Genomic DNA, 18,790 nt, shown 5'->3' with positions numbered 1-18,790 from the left:
TTTATGATCACATACATTTTTCCCCTGTACACAACATGATGTACTGATCTGAGCTATGCTCAGGGCAGCCATCAGGGGGGGGGGGGGTACAAGAGGGACAGTAGTATGGGGCCCAGGAACGGTCTGGGGCCCAAAGAGTGGCAGTGCCACTGGAGCCTCTGCTGGCAATTCTACAGTGGCATAACAGGAGTTGTGTGGTCATCTCCCTCTTCCCTGCTGCGTGATTGGTGAACACGCATCAATGCAGGGGGGGGGGGTTATGGGTGACAGGCAAGTTGCTTTGACTCTACCCCACATACCGTAACTCTGCCCCCACCCAATCTACCTATCAGATTGTTATTTGGCATTAGGGGGGCCCTGTAGGTTTGCCAAGTATGGGGCCCAGAAAATTCTGATGGCGGCCCTGGCTATGCTTATGTGCTTTGGGTCCTACGGGAGAAAAGCACTTTACAAATGTTTCCTTGTTGTTGTCTCTGTAGTGTTTTCTGCAGGAGGAGACAGAGATATATACTGTATGTGTATACAAAACTGACAAGTGGCAAGTGATGGTTTTAAGCAAAACAAATGACCTACCAGTACTTCTCAGACCCTCAGTCTATATAATATATGCCCCCCCCCCAAAAAAAAATCATATTGATTGGTCACTTCTTAATTTCCCTGTATAACACTAAGGATGTGGGGGCTGTCTATATTAGACAAAATAAAAAATTACCATTACAGTACATTATACTGTATACATAAAAGATTGTGGTATTGCCTCCGGTTCCCACAGGGATCAATGGTTTTAGTTCATTCACTCATAACATCAAGAATATTTTGTTACACAAATGTTACACTTCTACAAGGTGCAGTTGTGATCACTAGTTCTGCTGACACTGACAGTGTGATGTGTTTGTGTCTAGGGTCTCCGTGGATGACGAAGCCGTTGAGATTCTCCATCAGTGACACAGGAGAGGTGCAGTGTGCCCTGACCCTGCTGGGATTCTACCCCAGAGATATCAGCATCACATGGGGCAGGGGAAAAAGCTACCTCACACCTGACAGTAAACCAACCGAGTATGAGGATGGAGCATATGTTGTCACCAGTGTGTACACACTGCCCCGCCCTCTCTGCTTCCCTGTGTATGTCATTTGGAGACATCAATCTTTGACAGATTCTCAGTTAATTAGTCTGGAGGCAGAAGGTAATAATGAATGTATGCAATATAGCAGCAGGTCACCTGCACAGGATTACATTCTAGTGATTTAAAACATAGGATTTATAAAAAGTGTACTAATTTGAGGTTACAAACAGAAAAAAGAGGAGTCCAGTAGTGTCAGCTGGTAAGGGAGACTTGTAAGAGTAAAGGTGGCCATACACTGGTCGATGTGCCATTAGATCGACCAGCTGACAGATCCCTATCTGATCGAATCTGATCAGAGAGGGATCGTATGGCTGCCTTTACTGCAAACAGATTGTGAATCGATTTCAGCCTGAAACCGATTCACCATCTGCTGAGCTGCTCCTGCTGCCTGTCCCCCCCCCCCCCCGTATACATTACCTGAGGCTGGCTCCCGGGCATCTTCACCGCATTGCACGGCTCTGTTCCGGCTCCATCCCGGCGCTTCCTGTGTTACTCCGTGACCAGGAAGTTCAAATAGAGCGCCCTCTATTTGAACTTCCTGGTCACTGCAGTGACACAGGAAGCGCCGGGATGGAGCCGGAACAGAGCCGTGCAGCGTGGAGAAGACGCCCGGGAGCCAGCCTCAGGTAATGTATACTTGATCGGATCGGCTGCCGCTAGCGACACGCACTTTACCCGCGGGCGATCGAGGGTAGTTTCCCACACGGCGCGATCGACGGACCGATCCGATTTCGGGAGGAAATCGGATCGGCAGCTGCGTTTACCGCGAACGATTGGCAGCAGATTCGATCCCAGGATCGAATCTGCTGTCGAAATGGCCGCGAATCGAGCCAGTGTATGGCCACCTTAAAGGTGGTAGACTCAGGGCCGGTTCTCTCATGAAGCAAGGTGAAACATTTGCATCAGATGCAGAGATTTCAGAGGCAGCATGTTTGTACTGTGTGTACCTTCCTGAGGAGGAATGGAGTGGCTGAGGGTGAGCAGTGTGTGTGTCACAGACTCACAGCCAGCCAGTGTGCTATTGTGTTGAGGTGCAGCATGTCATGTGAGGACATTAAATGGAGCAGAGTAAATTGTCGGGTGCTGTGTGATCATTCCAAATCAGGGGTGTGGGGCGCATTATCACAAGTTTGCCTCAGGCAGAAAACAGTCTAGAGCCGGTCCTGTAGTTACAAGTGGGTTATCAATTGATATTGTAACCATTTAGTGGACATAGGGGGAATTAGAACTATCCTCACTCAGTCATGAAGTATTCATGGGATATTTGGGGTACAAAAAATACACTTAAAACAAGATGTCAGATCACTACTAGTCAGATGATGTTAAAGTGACATTGAAGTGTGGTGATAAAATAGATATTCACCTATGTAGAGGGAAGGCTCTGATCCCATAGAGTCTTCCTGGTCCCTCCCCCTCCTCCTCCCCCACTTTGCAGTTATTCGACCAACTGGTTGAATACGCCTTGAAGGATTCTCAGAAAGCTTCAGAAGCACTCATGTCTCCTTTTTTTTTTTTTTTTTTTGCCTCAGATCGTTCACTTGCTCAACTAATGAAAACATCACTTCATTGCCATGCTCCCGAGTTGAGCTGAACTTTCATCATCAATTGGCAATTTTTTAAATACATATTTATGAGTTGATACAGTTTAATAATACTAGTAATAATACTTCCATCTGAGACATACAAGGAGCTATCTCTCCTACATGTTCTTTCACCCACAAAAATTCCAAACATTCAACCATATATCCTTTTCCCACTCTCCAATCATCCAGCCCTATGTACCCCCCTCTCCCCCTCCCCGTTTGACCTAAACACTAATCTCTAACCATACCTCTCTCCATCTATCCAGAATTTTACTATTAGAACCCTCATTTGTCTCCCACTCTTCTAATTCCAGAAACCTTCCCATTTCTGTGAGCCACTCCCCTAGATCCGGGACTATTGGGCTTTTCCAGTTACAAGCTATTATTTTTTTTGCCACAATTACTGCTGGAAGAATCCAACTGTTGCTGTCGCCTAATCCAAAAATAATCGTTGATTCTGTGAATCTACCCCTTTTGTTTGATTTTCGATCACAGAATGATTCTATATCGGACCAAAATTTTTGTATCTTTGGACAAGTCCACCACATGTGCTTCAAATCACCCCTTTCAATGTGGCATCGCCAGCATAAGTCCTCTTGATTTGCTTTCATCTTCGCTTTCCGAGCCGGGGAGATATACCATCTTGCTACCAATTTGTAATTAACCAACTGATACCCAGGGTTGCGAGTTAACCAAATGTTTTGGAATATTTTCTCCCAATCCATGGTCGGAGGAAAATCCATCTCTTTTTCCCATTTACTACAAAAGGGAGGGAGAGGTGGATCCAAATACTGGCTTATGAAAGTATATAAATGGGAGATAGATTTTTCCTTCTTTATAGCGTTGGAAAAGCATTTTTCAAAAAAGTTTTGTTGTATTCTGATTTTACCCTTGACTTTGTCAAAAAAACTTGTTAATTGACAATACTTGAGATACTTTTCTTTCTTTTTACTTTTGTCTAGATCCATTATTCTTAAATCAATAATCTCAGATAGCGTTGTTGTCGGCATAAAAAGGGAGTCCTTAAACCAGTGTTCATCCATTCCAGGTCTAAAGTCTGGATTATTTCCCAAAGTCCTCAAGGGGGGAATTTCTTTTTTATCGTTACATTCCAATAATTCCATAAAGGATTGAAGAGTAGGAGCAAGAAGAGGATGTGACATTCCTTGTATGACCTTCCTGACTGTTTTGGGATGCCATGAACCTATCTGTGTAAAATCTATGATATCCTTCTCACTTCTGGACCAAAATTTTAGATGGGAAGCTATCCTAATGTCCAGAAGCCTATCGAGTTGAATACTCTTATAGTAATATTGAACATTTGGGACCCCCATACCGCCCATCTCCTTAGAACGACAAATCGTTCGAAATGCTATTCTGTGTTTGCTTCTCCGCCATATAAAATCACCGAAAGCTCTATCCCATCTTACAAACCAGAATTTGGGTACTGCTATCGGAAGATTCTGCATAATAAAATTAATTTTTGGAAGAATTTTCATTTTTATCAAATTTATTCTACCGATGACATTCAAGGGTGCCCCTTCCATTGTTTTTAAAAGATGTATACCATCGCGCTGAACAGATACATAATTTTCCTTGAAAAGATCCTCGCTATTTTTGCAGATATTAATTCCTAAATATTTAATTTTCTGATCTGTGTAATTAAAATTATATTTATTTTTAATCTCTTCTAATACATCCTGGTCGCAACCCATGTTTAACAGAATTGACTTCTCATTATTTATTTTAAAGTTTGAGACCTTACAGAAGTCCTCTAGAATTGTATAGACCCTCTCTAATGAAGATTGGGGGTTGCTCAAGGTTAGCAATAAATCGTCTGCGTAGGCCAGAATCTTATTTTCGTAATCTCCTATTTTCCATCCCAATATCTCTTTTTCTTTCTGTATAGACGAAATTAGAACCTCCATACATAAATTAAACAATAGAGGAGAGAGGGGACATCCCTGTCTGACTCCATTGTTCACCATAAATGGTTTTGACATTACCCCATTGATCTTAACCTTAGCGTCCTGGTTGCAATATAGTCCCATAATTCTATCCATAATGATTTCCCCAAAACCGTAAACCCTCAATGTTGCATAAATGAAAGGCCTAGCTATTCGGTCGAAAGCCTTTTCGGCATCGATGGCTAGTAAAACTGCTCGATCTTTATTACATTTCACTCTAAATTGAAAATTAATCGCTGCAAAAATGTTATCTCGCATATGATGGCCTTTTCTAAAACCGGCCTGTTCTTTGCCCAATATATTATCCAGGATTTTCTCTATTCTTAATGTTAATATTTTCGCGTAGATCTTCACATCAGTGTTAAACACTGAGATCGGCCTATAGCTTGAACAGTTTTCTAAATTTTTTCCCTCCTTTGGGATTACTGTAATTATCGCCAAATTTCCAATACGCGAAAAGGGTTCTTTACCATTATGTTCATTCATCATCTTACATAGACTTGGGACTACTTTATCATCGAAATGCTTGTAAAAATCCGCTCCGAAGCCGTCTGGGCCCGGGCTTTTTTGACTTTGTAGGGTATGTATTACTTCTTTGATTTCCTTTTCGGTAATTGGGGCCTCAAGTTCCTCTTTTTCCTCACTCCCTAACTGAGGAAGCTTCAATGGATGAAAATAATTCGCTAATTGATCCGGGGTCACGTTTATGTTTTGATTAAATAACTCTCCAAAATAGTCAACAAAAACATTGCCCATAATACTACTATCAAAACAGATATCCCCTTTGCCATCGCAAATTTTCTCTATATAATTACAGAGTTACAGAGAGGGTGTGATGCTGTGAACACAAGATCCGCTTCCTGTGGGTCCCTCCTCCCTCCTCCCTCCCCCCGCTTCCTATGGTAGTCATCCGATGCTGCTTCATGCTTAGTGCCTCATAGATCGAGATCTGGAGGATTCCGGCTGTGACCCTGCTACGATCCCTACGATCCCTGCTGCATAGCTCCGGTATATCTCTGGCTTTCCGTGGGGGGGCTCGTGTCGTTCGTCTCTCCTCCACTTTCCCTCCGTCAGCGCTTGCGCTGCAGGCTGCGGGCTGCTCAGCTGTTTGGAGTGCCTGGACTGTTGGGGCGGCTCGTATTGCTAGTACTGCTCGGGCTGCTGAGGGCTGCGTGGACTGCGTGGATTGCTCTTCTCGGCACGGGGGGCATTAAAGCTGAGTATATTTGACTATATTTAACTATATTTGATTATATGTAATTATATTTAACAAAGGAAAAGGAGAGGGGTGAGAGGAGAGAAAGGGAAGAGAAGAGGTAAATTATCATAAATTGTTTTTTGTTTTTTTTTTTGGCTACCTGATCCCCCCGGAGTTCTTCATTGTTAGGGAGGAGTGTGAATGACGGGAGCTGTTTTGAGCTACGCAGCGGGAGCGGGTGCTGAGGGTCTATGTCTTAGCCGGAATGGGTGCTGTGCTGTAGTCTGGCTGGCGTTTGTGGCTGGCGCTTGTGTGGCGTTAGTGTGATGCTGGACGTGTTTGACTTGCCTGGTGGGGATTCTCTGTTCTGTGGCTTGTCGTAGCAGGGAACCAGTGGGCTGTGCTACGCTGTGATGAGCTGTTCTCCCGGCATCACGGATATCAGGATTGTCTATTTGCCTGGAGGGTGCTGATAGAAGTTGAGGTCCCTGGGAATTTAGGAATTTAGGAATTAAGGAGGGTTATGCTTCCCTTGGTTTTTTTTTCTCTTCTCTTTTTTTTATTTTTTCCCTTCCCCGACTTTAGCTGCCTTTCTTTACTCTTTTCTGCCCTCTTTACTTGGGAATAGCAGGGGTGCAGCTGACCTAAGAGAAGTTTTTCGGTATTCCTCTCAGCCCTCCATAATCTGCTGAAGGAACATCGTAATTATAAATAAAGGGAATACCTCAATTACTAGAGCCTAATATAGACACAGCGAGTCACATAAGGTATTACTAGATAACCACGAATTGTCACCGCATAGACATTAGACAGAGGCGATCGTAGTACAGAGTTCCTCCATAGTTTTTTTTTTTGTTTTTTTTTAACAGTGGAGATTAGAGAAGGCCTTACTGACTACGGGAGATACTTGACTTTCTCAGTTAACAAGCATTTTGCATGGCCACTGCAACCAGATATAGAGTAAAAAATTCTCTTGCTAAAAACAATAAGGAACTAAGTAATTACGGTTTTGTACCTAATTCTCAGCTGCAACAGTTGGGAATGGCAGCAGAGAATAAGAAAAACCACCACGATCCCAGCTCAAAGGCTATGGGAACTCCGCAAAGACAAATGTCACTTTCAGCCCAAGCCGCAGGTTCTATTACCCCTGCAGATATCTCATCGCATTATAAAAAGATAGCGGAATACTGTGAGGGCACAGGGCTAAAGGCCCAAGCTGGGTCAGAGGGGGACCGAATAAGCTCTGCTAAAAGAGAAGAGATTGACATGCAGCTAAAATATTGGTTTAAAGAGGCAACTGCGTCTTGGCAAGAAACCATGGTCAACACAATTCAAAATACAATAAAAAATACAATTGTAGAGGAGATTAAACCACTGCAAGAAGCCATAATTAACCTGACGGCGAGAATGGATTCTTTGGAGGCTAAGATAGAAAGAAATCAAGAAACAAGTGAGGCGCAAAAGAAAAACATTATAATCCAACAAAGACAGCTGAATTCGGTGGCCACTAAAATTGATGACTTAGAAAATAGGAGCCGGAGAAATAATATTAAAATTCGAGGCCTACCGGCAGATTTAGGGAATAGCGAACTATTGCCTACAGCAGTTCAGATTTTTAAAAATCTGCTGGGAGAAAATGCTTCTGAAACCATTGAGCTAGATCGAGTCCATAAAATCGGCAAGGCAAGACCTTCTGATAAGGGCAATGTGATAGATGTGTTGTGTAGTGTACACTCTTTTGGCCAAAAGGAAGGTATTCTGAGGAAGGCAAAAGAAATTGGTAACATTGACTTCAAAGGCCATGCGATTGAGCTCTATAACGATCTATCCAGAAGAACTATTTTGAGACGAAGGATGCTGAAGCCTATCCTTGCTAGTGTAAAGGAAAAGGGAGGAACTTACCGCTGGGGTTTTCCCCTATCATTGACAGTCACTATAGCTAATAACTCATTTACGCTAAAAGATGGAGACCCGATTGCGCCACTCCTGGCAAATCTCAATCTACCAGAAATGGAGATAGATGGATGGGAGACGGGGGAGAGGGGGGGACCTAATTCATAAGGCAGGATTTACCTAATCAACTGAGATCTCAGTTGTTTGAGGAAGTCTAAGGGACTTATTCCACCAACGAATCACTTTGATAGCGATCGGGTGGATTTGAAAACAAAGGATCAAGAAGGATGTGTAGGTATGAATGGAATGTGGATCACAGAAAGGTTAGTTTGTATGTAGAGCCCTGGACCCAGTCCATAACTCCCGCCCGGTACAATACAGGGCCTCATTATAGGGGATGCTTGCTCTTATTTGTAATTACTATAATAAAGGAAGATGAATTGTATACGAATTGAAACAATCAATGTAAAAGGTGCAAATTCTGGCAGCAAAAGAGGCAGGATTTTAAGTGAGCTTAGCAATAACAATATAGATATTGCTTTTCTTCAGGAGACCCATTTCAGGGGAAATTTTAATCCTGGTAAATATTACAAAAAATATAACCAGTGGATTCTTAACTCAAGATCGGTGGGTAAATCGAGAGGGGTAGCAATTGTAATATCATCCAAAATAAATTTTGAGATTGAACTAATAAAAAGGGATGAGGAGGCAAGATTCCTAATGGTAGTAGGTAAATTGGATAATCAATTAACTACGTAAGTAAATATTTATTCTCCTAATAAAGGTCAAAGCCTCTTTATCAGAAAATGTTTAGATAAGGTTTGGGAGTCAAAGAAAGGTAGGCTAATAATAGGTGGGGATTTTAATATAGTATTGAACCCGGAAAAGGATTCTTCTAAAAAGAAATCTAGTATTGGAAAAAAACAAATAAAGAGCCTAGTAGATAAAATTAGATATAAGAAACTGGTAGATGTATGGAGAATTTATAATCAAGAAAAGTTGGATTTTACTTTCTACTCCCCGGTGCATAATACCTACTCAAGGTTGGATTTTTTTCTTGTGGAACAGGAATATTTGCTTGATATAATTGATGTAAAGATTGGGTGTATTACTTACTCCGATCACGCCCCAGTTTTCTTGACTATTAATTGGAACAACAAAAGCAAGAAAGAATTTAATTGGAGGTTAAATGGGCAATTATTAAAAGAACCAGGGATTAAAGAGAAGATAATCAAATTGACCTTTTTTTTGAAGAGAACGAAAACTCGGTCGCATCTTCTCGTACCTTATGGGAATGCTTTAAATGTGTAATGAGGGGTGCTTTAATGGCACAAGCGGGCAGAATTAAAATCGAAAAAAAACAGAAACTAGAAAATTTGATGTTAGCTCTGGATGTAGCCGAAAAAACCCATAAAGCCTGCCCCATAGAATCAAATTTTATAAAGCTAGTTAATATCAGACAAGAACTGAATTCCCTGTTAAACTCCCAATGTCGCAATCACTATAAACGGCTGAAAAGAGATTATGCAATCAGTATTAATAAACCGGGGAAAGTTATGGCAAGTCTAATAGAAAAAAAGAAGAATCGTAATTATATAGAGAAGCACTCATGTCTCCTAGTACTTTTGTGGATGGGCAGCTCCATATTAGGAGCCGCCTGTCTTCAGGAGCACTCAGAGACACAAATGCTTCCGAAGCCTTACTAAGTTTTGCCAACCGACAAACTTCAGCATAAGGCAGCACTGAAAGAAAGTCATGTAGAGAGAACTCTATGAGATCCCGAGCTTTCCCTCTACATACGTGAAAAACTATTAAGTTATTATTAAGTGCAGACTAAGAATCATATTGAGGCTTCTCTCAGTGCTCTGATGTCCCCGTCACTCTTCCATAAGGATGGCCGTTCTGTAGCCAAGCAAGTACACCTGGCACATTTGCAGTGAGCCAGAGCGGCGTACATGAGCAGCTCCGTTTGACTGCGCATGTGCAGCTGTGCTCGTGTAGCTTCTGCACTCCGTGCTGGTAACAGGAAAGGAGCATGGCCTGATGTGGTGGGTGGTTGCACTGAGTAAGGGGGAACAAAAGAACATGGAGGAAACCTCAATAGAATCCCAAGTCTTCCCTCTCCTTAGGTAAATATCCCTTTTTGAACCTAAACTTCATCTCGGGTTCCCTTTAAAATGCCAGACTCCTATGTTTTTGAAGATGGGTCACAAACACTGTGAGACTTCTGTTGCTGTCTGAATCTCTGCTAGGGAGAGTTCCCCTCACTTCCTCACTCAGAGATAGAGCGGAACTTTCAGCTTTTCAAAGATTTGAATCATAGTGATACCATTTTTTTTTTAAAGGAATACTGTTGGGGCGTCGGGGGAAAATGAGTTGAACTTACCCGGGGCTTCTAATGGTCCCCCGCAGACGTCCTGTGCCCGCGCAGCCACTCACCGATGCTCCGGCCCCGCCTCTGGTCCACTTCTGGAATTTCAGACTTTAAAGGGACTCCGAGCTCATCTAAAAAATAAAAGTTGTACTCACCAGGGGCTTTCTCCAGCCCAGCGCTGGTCGGGAGGTCCCACGCCGGCGCCGGCTTTAATCGCGCATGCGCAGTACTTTCACGCCGGCCGCCGTGATGACGCGAGGCGGCCGGCGTGTGACGTAATCCGCGTCATATGCGGAAGGAGCAGCCCGACACTCGGGAGAGTGTCGCCCGGGCTGCGGCCTGTCAGCCATTCCGGAGCGGGGTGAAGAAGAGGAGCCAGGACGCCGGCGTGGGACCTCCCGACCAGCGCTGGGCTGGAGAAAGCCCCTGGTGAGTACAACTTTTATTTTTTAGTTGAGCTCGGAGTCACTTTAAAGTCTAAAAACCACTGCGCCTGCGTTGCCGTGTCCTAGCTCCCGCTGATGTCACGAGGAGCGTACCACACAGGCCCATTATGGTCTGTGCATGCGCAGTACGCTCCTGGTGACAACAGCGGGAGCGAGGACATGGCAACGCAGGCGCAGTGGTTTTTAGACTTTAAAGTCTGAAATTCCAGAAGTGGACCAGAGGCGGGGCCGGAGCATTGGTTGGTGGCTGCGCGGGCCAGGATGTCTGCGGGGGACCATTAGAAGCCCCAGGTAAGTTCAACTCATTTCCCCACTGGCGTATTCAGACGGGGCTTCCGGATGTATGGAACACCCCCCTGAGACTCCTGTACCTTTAAAAAAATTCCCTGAAATCGCTGAAGCGGGCAAGCTGGCAAAGGCTTGCCTCCTGCAGGGACTGTGGGAAAAACTCAGCTCTTTCACTATTGTAAAGACTGCATGTAGACAGCTACAAAAGGTATTTCACAGGTTGAAAAGTTTTGACAGTCCCTAAACTCCAGGAGGGCTGCCTGCAGCTTGTGTGAGAGGCTGACCATCCCTTACATCCTCCACACCCCTATGGACGGTATACCTATATCATTCCCCTATTCCCACAATCCTCCCCACCATGTTGTTAATGTTTTGTTTTTGCTTTGGCAATGCTAAATGTATTTGGTCCTGCCAATAAAGCTTTTTTGGATTTGGCTGGCAGGGACAGGAGACACATTACATGCAAGTAGCCTGTGTGATGTGGGACTGCAATACAGATACTCTCTCTGCATTCACCATTGTTTTCCTCCTTACCCTAGTGCTGGCTGGAAGGGGGGCAATCTCCCCCCAGGCAGCATTTCATTCAGAGATTTGTGTCTGGTGTATTCAGGTGAAACACTAGGCTAGCTGATAAAAGTGCAATTAGAGGGCAGGCAAGCTGGTAAATATACACAGCATGATGCAGAGGATGGAGGGTCCGTGGGCAAACATCTGTCTGCTCTCTCCTCTTTGTTATAATGACTGCATATGTGGATAAGGTGTTAAACAAGGTGAAAAGTTTTTGACAGTCCCTAGACTCCAGGAGGGCTGCTTTCTGACTTGTGTGAGGGACTGGCAGGGATATGAGTCCTATTAGAGGCAAGTAGACTCAGTGTGATGTGGGACTGCAATACAGATAAGCTCTCTGCTCCATCTCAGGCTATTCTCAGTCTCTCTCCACTCCTCCTCTTAGTGGGCTAATGCATTCCAAAATCACAATATCAATTGCTAGCAATTAGTGAGTGCAATTTTGTGAAGCGATTTTCAGAGCGATTTCTGAATGAATTGCTCAAAAAAATGCTACATGCAGTATACTTGTGATTTTGAAAAAATCACAACGCTGCTGTGAGAACACCCTCATAGGGTAACATTAGCCAAGCGCTTTTAGAATCACTGTCGATTTGAAAAATGCTCAGAAGCCCTCTTGTTGTGCACCAGCTTTCCCTCATTCACCTTTGTTTCCCTCTTCCCCTAGTGCTGGGTGTTTGTGTCTTCTTGTCAAACAGGAAAGCTAAATAAAAGTGCAATCCTGGTGAGGCAAATTATTATTATTTAGTATTTATATAGCGCCGCCATCTTCCGCAGATGCATATAACCCTGCATCATCTGGCTATCGCTTGCGCTATGTGACACTATGTGGCATATTCCACTGAATTGTCCAAACTAAGTCTATCTCTCGTTCCTCTCTCGGGGAGTTGTTCCAGCGCTGTCCCCCGTTCAAATTTGCTGCTACCAGAATCCCTCAGAAACACTTGTGTCCTTGAGTACTTCCAAAGACAGGCAGCCCCGTAATACGCCAGCGCACTTTTGTGCATGGGCAGTATGGAGCCACCTGTCTTCGGAAGCACTCGGGGACATAAGTGCAAGTGCTTCCGGACCTTTCAGTAATCAGAATTGGTTACTCTGTTGTACTCGTCCAAGCCCTATTTCATACAGCCTTATCAATCCCTGCCATGTACTGATGAGGACCAAAAGTCTGAAACAGGCTGTCTACATATGGGTTTGATATGGCTGTGTAAAACGTAAAACTATAGGCTTGCTATAAACCAGCGGTTCTGGATGCTTGCTTGGCTTAACAAGGGCGAAAAGGGATACTTTGCATATTTAGTGGTAGTGCATTGTAATTGAATTATTGCAAATTTCCTTCTGTTTTAAGAAGGCAAATTACACCAAGCTTTGCTTTTTTAGTAGGAGGGCTTTTTGGTTCCTTTTATCCCCCTATACATTCCTAGTAGTTTGGGTCACCCTGAGCTGCTTGGTTACTCTTTGTTGTAGTGACTGCATGTGTGGATAAGGTGTTAAACAAGGTTTAAATTTTTTTTTACAGTCCCTAGACTCCAGGAGGGCTGCTTTCTGACTTGTGTGAGGGACTGGCAGGGACATGAGTCCTATTACAGGCAAGTAGCCTCAGTGTGATGTGGGACTGCAATACAGATAAGCTCTCTGCTCCATCTCAGGCTATTCTCAGTCTCTCTCCACTCCTCCTCTTACTGGGCTAATGCACGCCAAAATCACAATATCAATTGCTAGCAATTAGTGAGTGCAATTTTGTGAAGCGATTTTCAGAGCGATTTCTGAATGAATTGCTCAAAAAAATGCTACATGCAGTATACTTGTGATTTTGAAAAAATCACAACGCTGCTGTGAGAACACCCTCATAGGGTAACATTAGCCAAGCGCTTTTAGAATCACTGTCGATTTGAAAAACGCTCAGAAGCCCGCTTGGTTGGCACCAGCCTCCCTCATTCACCTTTGTTTCCCTCTCCCCCTAGTGCTGGCTGGCTGTGTCTTCTTGTCATACAGGAAAGCGAAATAAAAGTGCAATCCTGGTGAGGCAAATTATTATTATTTAGTATTTATACAGCGCCGCCATCTTCCGCAGATGCATATAACCCTGCATCATATGGGTATCGCTTGCGCTATGTGACACTATGTAGCATATTCCACTGAATTATCCAAACTAAGTCTATCTCCCGTTCCTCTCTCGGGGAGTTGTTCCAGCGCTGTACCCCGTTCAAATTTGAAATACCTTTCAGGAATCCCCCCCTTAAAAATCCTGCGTTTGCCCCTGTTCCCCCGACCCCCCTACAGTATTCCTTTAAAGAATCTTTATTTTTCGTAAGAGAATAAATAAACATACAATCATTCTATAACATTTTGAATACTAGAAACCTAAAATACCCCAATGATATATTCAAATGAAACAGGGGATCTGAGAAATAAAATGCAACTGTTACATGTGTCTACCCTCACGTGTATGTCCGCCTCAATCTTCAGCAAGTTGAGGGACCCAGGGCCCAATGAGAACTTACCCCCAGGCCTTATACAGTAAAAATCAACAGAGCTGGAGTCAAAGGAAATCCGCACAACTCTAAATATAGGGATTCTTTAACATAAAGACCAGAAAAAACAGAGCCAGAAAAGGAAAGAATACAAGAGAGAAAGGAAAAGGAGAAATATAAAAGGGCAGAGAAACTCGGACTAAGAGACCAGAAAGTTCAGTCCGCCCCTTGAAGCATATTCCAAGCTTGGGCATGAGTCATAAGCTGTTTTTATTGGGGTGGGGGTGGGGGTGGGGGGTGAGGGAAGGGAGGGTTATAAATGTCATCACATAATCAACCAGTCAGGTAGGATACAATCAGAGTTTTTTAGTCATTGGATTCAAGAAATCCAAGCCATGGTAGCCATGTACGTGAACATTGCTCCTCTCTTGTATGTCTGGAAACCATGAGGGATTCCATCGTATGAATAAATGTAAGCTCATGTACCCGTTCCAGAATCATTGGAGGCTGCGTAGACTTCCAATGTCTTGCTATTTGGATGCCTGCAGCCTGGATAAGATGTTTCATGAGAGAACGCTTAAACTTTTTAATAGGTTTTTTCAGTATTATGCAGAAGATAGATGGACACTTGGCAGATATTGTAAGTCTTCCCTTTTCAGATAAAAATGTAACAATCATAAATTAGTTAATGACATAGTTTAAAATGTAAAATAATACACATCCTGCAATCTACTGCTGACATCAAACCAACGTTAATTTAGGTAGTACCTTTAGGTCCCTTTAACACTAGAACTGCAAACCTGCATTGCATTAACCTTTTCTACTGTAAAGTGCTGCCAAAGCAATGCAAGTCAATGGAGCCTTGCACAGTTAATGCGGTGCACTGTGGCAGAAGCTTCCGTTCCAACACAAGAGCTGCAGCACGCTACCACATGCACCATGCATACCGTAATGCAAGTCTATGGGCGGCACAGGACATATGAACGATGGAGCGCAGTGTGGCGCACATGCGCAGACTGATGAGATTCCCGGTGACATACTTCCTGTCCAGCTGGGAGTACTGGGAGTACGACACTGAGTGGGGGCGTGCCTATGCATATGACTGTGCCAGTGCGCTCAGGGTCATATGATTGACGTTTTCTGCGTTGCAATAGGGCAGGAGCATTGCATTGCAAAAAATAAGTATAAAACTGGCCTTAATTAACGACCAGCCAACGGCGGCTGGTCACAGTGGTGTTTCCATGGAAACAGCCGCTCGTTGGCCGTGGCCGTTCCAAGTCAGTTCATGGAGGGAGCCTCCGTGAACAGCCTGTGAGCCTCCGATCGCGGCTCACAGGCAAAATGTAAACACGCGGGGAAGAAATCCCCGGTGTTTACGTCGCACGGCGCTGCTGTCACAGCAGCGCCGTAAAGGAGATCGGTGATCCCCGGCCTCTGATTGGCCGGGAAACGCTGCCGTCTGATAGGCTGAAGCCTATCAGAGGTGGTACAAAATGGATCGCCGTCCTGTACCGCCCATAGAGAGGAGAGGGAGGGAAAGAGAGGGAGGGGGGAATAGCGCTGCAGGGGGGGCTTTGAGGAGCCCCCCCTGCTACACACAGATAGCCGGCGGCGATCAGACCCCCCCCCAGCAGGACATCCACCTAGTGGGGAAAAAAGGGGGGAAGTCTGATCGCCCTGCCTGCCACACGATCTGTGCTGGGGGCTGAAGAGCCCACCCAGCACAGATCATAGAAAACTCATGCGGTCCTTAAAGGGAACCCGAGATGAAGCACCCTTGTGTATTTTACCATATATATCAGTAAGAACATTAGAGAAAACACTTACCATGCTCTTTGTTTCATTCTCACTGCTAAAAGTGTCTGGTATCAGCTGTGATAAGAATCCCGGACTGAGCATTCACTCTGGCTTTTCAGGGAATAATTATAGCTGAGTCCTTATAGCAGAGCCACAAGGGGGCAGGCTTGGGCTTGAAAAGACACCAGAGAAGACAGACTCAGCTATAATCTTTCCGTAGTAAAGCTAGACTGAGCTCAGTCGGGGATTCTTATCAGAGGTGATAACAGTCAGATTAAACAGAAAACAATGAAACAAAGAGCAGATTAGGTGTTTACTGTCATGTTCCCACTGATTTATAAGGTAAAATACAAGAGGGTGCTTCATCTCTGGTTCCCTTTAAGTGGTTAATAACTAGCTGCACATAGTTTTCTTGCAATCTTAAAGCTAAGTTCACACACTCAATCACCATCAAACAATCTATCTCTGGCGGTTAGCTACAAGTGGACACTGTGAGAATACATTTCAATTCAGCAAAGACGGTTTGCTCGTATCGGATCATTAATGGAAATGTCAAAATGAAGACCTGGAAGTGCATAATTTTTCACACATGATTACTTTGAATGGAGTGATAATTAGCTATCTTTCTATACAAAAGACTTAAGGTGCCTATTAATGATGCACCACATGCCCATAAAATGCCCATTAATGGCCGGATTCCTGCTAGTCAATCCAATTAGATTAATGTAATTGATCCATTTTGCATAAAACCTGAGAAAAAGTGAATTGAATTAGGGCCACAGAGTCTTACCTCCTTTGAAATGTTAAAGGCTTCTTCAGTACGTAGGTCTACTCAACCATGGGAGCACTTGACAATCACAACTTGGTAATCACAATCAAAAACAACTCAAAAACAACTCAACTATCTGCCAAAGATCAGCAAGAGGTAATAACAGATTGGGGTGTGTAAAGTAGTCTGCCAGAAAGTCTGTGTTTTTCTCAAGTCTCCCCTGACTGTCAGGACACAGACATGAATTATGAAAGTGTAAATAGGCCAAACCATGCAACCATTCTTTTCTGTACTATTTGATTAATCTCCCCAATGTAAAGAACTTGTTAAGGTCATTATGTGCACTTAAAGAGACACTGAAGCGAAAAAAATATATGATATAGTGAATTGGTTGTGTACTATGAATAATTACTAGAAGATTAGCAGCAAAGAAAATATTCTCATACTTTTATTTTCAGGTATATAGTGTTTTTTCTAACATTGCATCATTCTATAATATGTGCAGATTACACAACACTCAGCATTCAAAATGAGTCTTTCAGAGCAGTCTGTGAAGTAATGAACTCTCCTCTAGCAGAGGAAAAGTAAACAGTACTATAACACTTGAGATAATAAAAGTCAGATAACAGCCCTCTCCACGACTAACTTAGTCGGAGAGCTTAATGGCTTGTTTGCATAGAGATAACAACTGGAGTTTCTCAACTCTTCCTGTACTGGAAACAATTAGACTGATGTATCTGATCTTAATGTTTTATTTCTTAGCTATACTACACATACAAATCATAATATCATCATTTTTTTTTCGCTTCAGTGTCTCTTTAATTGCATACACCTCATTGAATGATGTACATGTGTATACTCGCAGTGGCGTACCTACCGTGGGATGGCAGGTGCGGCCCGCTCCAGGTGTAGCCATGCCTTGGGGTGCCAACTGGGGTGAAATGGGCTTCTGCACACCTAATGGTGCAGACAGAGTTTTGGCAGCAGGCGCCTCTCCAGGCAGCAATCTGCTCTGTGCTGCGTCCTAGTCTTCATGACTATAGCACCCTCTTCCATCATGTTACGTGACAGAGGATGCTCTAATACTATAGATATAATGGTGAAAGGCACTGCACCAATGGTGACAAGATGATGTGCTGGGATCTCCTCTGGAGTCACAAGTGCAATGTATTGTCGTTCAAAAAGATCCGCACCATCAACATAGAAACTTTAATGGTTAAAAATAATAAAATCCATGTGTGGGTACAAACACAGATGTCTGTGTTTGTACCCACACATGGATTTTATTATTTTTAACCATTAAAGTTTCTATGTTGATGGTGCGGATCTTTCTAATACTATAGATAGACATGTAGGACAGAGCAGATCGCCACCCAGAGCGCCATAGGTCAGCCTATACATATCCCCCAAATAACAGGCAACTACCCCCCCCCCCCCCAAAAAAAAAAGAATGTAACCAGGTAGCAGAATGTCCCCTAGATAATAATTAGAATCTGTATTGAGAACAGCAAGGATTCTATAGGGAAGCACCCCGAGTAAGAGGCACCCATGGCACATGCTATACCTGCACCCCTGTAGATATGTCTCTGTGTACTTCCCTGGCAATATTTCAGAGCACTGCGCATAAAAAGAAACAGATAGCGTGCATCTTCCGTCTTAAGCATACACATTTATTGCCAGTGTTCACCATCAAAATGGATTCTGTGCATAGCATATTCCATGATTGCATATGAAGCCTGCAAATATTGTAAACGTGATACCTTGTAATTCCAGGTGTAGGCCTGTCAGCATGGGAGGTGGGAGTGCGGGACAAGTGTGGGCCTGGCGATGGCCGTTTCGCGTCCTCCTGGATGCTTGGTCACGCCGTGTTCCACTGCAGGCCGGCGCTGTAAAGCCACTGTATACATACGGGAGGGTCCGCCTCCACTATGGCGTCACAGCGCTGGCCGTGATTGGGGCTCAAAGTTCCACCAATGGGAGAGCCGGAAACGTCACATGACGCGGACGGTGCCCGGCGGGGAACAGTCCATGCGGACAAACAGTCGCATAAACATGCGTCTCATGCGGCTCACCTACAGCACATCCGTAATTCCATCGCACTGCTGTGGAGACCCCATGCTGGGTAAAAAACACCAGTAGAGAGCGCTAATGTTTTATGCTCTGTTCCCCATCTGGCATTTCGCTAGCATCAGGCACGTACATTTCCGATACCATTAAATAGGCGCCTCCAGCTCATCCATCGGGGGGAAAATTAGTGATAGTGCATAAAGTGACATACCATTAAAATTAAATACTGGGGCTAAGGAACAA

The 18,790-nt window shown here is 43.9% G+C and overlaps 1 long non-coding RNA gene across 1 annotated transcript in view; it reads left to right on the top strand.

Moving 5' to 3' along the window:
* Positions 1-922: 922 nt before the first annotated feature.
* LOC137543818 (uncharacterized) overlaps positions 923-18,790 on the top strand; it is a 59,952-nt gene continuing 42,084 nt past the window's right edge. The window contains exon 1 of the long non-coding RNA XR_011025634.1: positions 923-1,184. This is a non-coding gene — a long non-coding RNA (uncharacterized lncRNA). The remainder of the gene's footprint in view (positions 1,185-18,790) is intronic.

The sequence above is a fragment of the Hyperolius riggenbachi genome, unplaced genomic scaffold, assembly GCF_040937935.1.
Source record: "Hyperolius riggenbachi isolate aHypRig1 unplaced genomic scaffold, aHypRig1.pri scaffold_212, whole genome shotgun sequence".
In the NCBI taxonomy this organism is placed as follows: domain Eukaryota; kingdom Metazoa; phylum Chordata; class Amphibia; order Anura; family Hyperoliidae; genus Hyperolius; species Hyperolius riggenbachi.
This window is presented reverse-complemented; position numbering and strand designations above follow the sequence as displayed.